The 3138-nt window shown below is 39.7% G+C and overlaps 1 non-coding gene across 1 annotated transcript; it reads right to left on the bottom strand.

Annotated features, from left to right (window-relative positions):
• Positions 1-2723: 2723 nt before the first annotated feature.
• On the bottom strand, positions 2724-2796 carry trnar-acg (transfer RNA arginine (anticodon ACG)). Its single transcript has one exon. It is a non-coding gene; the product is annotated as a tRNA-Arg (tRNA).
• Between the last annotated feature and the right edge of the window lie 342 nt (positions 2797-3138).

Genomic DNA, 3138 nt, shown 5'->3' with positions numbered 1-3138 from the left:
TGATATTATTTAGCAAATGATATGTTGAGGAGGAAGTGGAGAGCAACACATACTCAAGCAAGTGAGAAATGGGCAGAATTTATTTTTCCAGTAGGGTACAGAAAAGTGGGGCTGCGAGTGCCGCATGTGCCACAAATTGGAGGGTACGTAGGCGTGATGAAAACGGAGGCTAAAATACAAAGACATTTTTACGGCCTGGATTGTAGGGGAATGCATTTGAATTTTGCCAGACGTGTCATACATTTCAACTAATAGGAAAACCATGGGAAATAATAAAGCCTGCACTTTTAATATCTATCCCAGCGTTCGACGAATCTTTCTTAAGTGTCTTCATTCATTGTGAAGTTTTCCTACATCCAATAAAAGATGGGAATAAGCATTAATTAACAGAAAAAGGATGTATTGAGGAGATTTCCAAATGTTGTTCAATCATGCAATATGACAGCTAAAAGGAGAGTGGACGAATAACGGTTTTTTAAAAAAAACTAGATTAAGACTACCATCAGAGATACAATTAGCTCAAGGGTCAAACTTCACGTCCAAACTTTTCATAGAGTGTTTAGATAGCTTGGAAATAAAACGATTCAAATCTACTGTGTACAATCCGGAATCACAGGGTGCATTGGAAAGGTGACGTCAATTATTAAAGACTACATTGAAATTTTATGGTTTGGAGTAGCCAGATTATTTCCATAAGGGAGTTGCGTCAGTGCTGTTTGCGATCTGAGATGTACCAAAAGAATCCACCAAACTAAGTCCATCTGAAACCAATTTTGGGCATAAAGTAAGAGGACCATTAAAATTTATTCAGGAAAAATTAATAAGTCCGATTACAGAGACCAGGCATTTGGATGATGTGTCAAATTTTAGAGTTGAACTAAATAATGTTGGGAAGTTGTCGAGACAGTATTTAAAAGTATCGCAGCAAATGGTGAAGCAGGAAGTGTATGAGAAATCAAAGAATCACAATTTTGCCGCTGGGACTAATGCAATTATTTAAAATTCATTAATCTGTGAAACTTTAAAGCAAGGTTTAAAAGACCTTATCAAATTGAGAGGAAATTGAGTGAGGTTAGCTACTTGATAGGGACTCCAGTCATGAAGGAATCTCACAGAATGTGATGGGAATATGCTCTAACTGTATTTTGGCAGAGAACGAACGCAAGAGGAGAATGTGTTATTGACTACGACACACTGGGAAGAACCAATGTCAGGGAATTCTGCATTGGACGTTCCTGAAATAAAATTGGACAATGCAAAAGTTGTCCAAAAAGTTATTCAGTTATCTTCCAGAAGAAAATCGAAAGAGTTATTACTCTTGCATGGGGAGATCTGCTGAAATATACTGGGAATTAATAATCTAATTGTAGATGATGTAAATATAGGAGATGCTGTTCTGACTCTGTAACATCCTTGCAGGCATAACCCTTTAAAGTTGTACAAGTTCATAAGGAGATATCACGTATGCACCAATATGGCATAACCGAAGTGAGTTTCAATGAATAGAGTTCACCCATCATCATGGTGCCAAAGCCAGAAAAGACCCAACAGTTATGTGTGGACTACCACAAAATCAATGCTGTTAGAAAGACTGATGCGTATACATATCTGCAGTTGGAGGACTGTGTGGAAAAGATTGGAGGAGCATTTCTTGCATTTCTTAGTTGGACTTCCTCAAAGATTACTGGTAGGGAACTTTGACAGAAAGATCAAAGGCAAATTTGTAACGCCAACTGGCCTGCAGATATTTAAAGTAATGCCGTTTGTACGAAAAACACTTCAGCCACATTTCAGAGGTTAACTGACAGGGTAATTGCCGAATACGCAACAGATTGGTGTATATTGTGCCTGGTGACTTTCAAACTCTCGTGGATTGAATATTTACAGAATTTATCGGGCTTTTTTGATCGAATTCGGAAGTCAAACTGGTTTGTAAACCTAGCTGAAAGTGAATCTGCCAAAGCCAAAGTCACCTTCCTGGGAAACGTCGTTGAACACGGACAAATAGCCCCATGGGATGCGAAATCGAAAGTTACAGGGGACTTTTACACATTGTTGACGAAAAGAGTAGTACTACGGTTCCCCGCATTGAGTGTCCTTTACTGAAAGTTTGTGCTGAATGTTTGCAGTGGGACTATTCCATTCACCGAACGGTTAAAAACAGGCAAGAAATTTAAGTGAACACAAGACTTTCAAAATGTTGTTTTTCTCAGAGCAGAGCTGATTGTGAGGAGACATGATTGATGTGTACGAAATAATAAGGAGCAAGGAATTAGAGATTGAAGGAAACATTTGCTCTTGATCGATCACCAGGGTTGGTAGATTTCAGAAAAGATGCAGAAAGCTTTGAATAGACTGTTAGGAAAACTTTATCAGTCAGCGGGTAGGAGACTCGAGAACTCACACTCTATAAAGATCAGTTGGACAGTTAACCCTTCATTCTTCTCTGATTCCACTGGCCAAAGAGTTTCGAAAAATGCTCAAAGCAGAGCATCACCGCGAGCAACAGTTATTCGATCGGTGGCTTTATGAAATGGAAAGGTGCCCAAAAGTCACCCGCGCGACTATTCGGCTTCCCTCCTGTGATGACGCTGGGACATTGACTCTCATGTTCTCGGGGGCATTTAATGAAGGCATTCTCGTTCCTGCAGATGAGGAGCTCACACCTTATTTCGGCTTTTGAAAAATCAATTTTTAAGCGGGATTAAAATCTGCGCTACTGGCGAGCCAGGTAGGATTCGAACCTACAGTCTCCTGATTCGTAGTCAGGCGCGTTATCCATTGCGCCACTGGCCCAATGCACAGCCTTAGCAGCCGTGATGTTAATACGGAACGGTTAATAGCAGTCATGTTCTCCAGTTGAACAAGCAATAAAGATAATCACTGTCACTGCTTCAGTCTAATCTTCATCACCTTTCAAAGCAACGAATTTTCCAAAAAAAAATACATATGTCCTCATGAAGCTTCCATTCACACTCTGTCTGCTTAGTCATTTAATGGAATGTGATGTGATGAATTTCGAATCCACTTCTTCAGCATAACTCACGTGAATGTGAGCCGAATCACCACATTGTATATACCAGTTAATTTTCAGAGGTTTCGAGTACAGTAGCGACTTTTGCGAATATGCAGGAAAGT

This window comes from Chiloscyllium plagiosum, unplaced genomic scaffold (assembly GCF_037043375.1).
Source record: "Chiloscyllium plagiosum isolate Xiang-an unplaced genomic scaffold, Cpla_swu_hap1 HiC_scaffold_42, whole genome shotgun sequence".
NCBI lineage: Eukaryota > Metazoa > Chordata > Chondrichthyes > Orectolobiformes > Hemiscylliidae > Chiloscyllium > Chiloscyllium plagiosum.
Note: the sequence above shows the minus strand (reverse complement) of the source record. Positions and strands in the feature narration are given on the sequence as shown.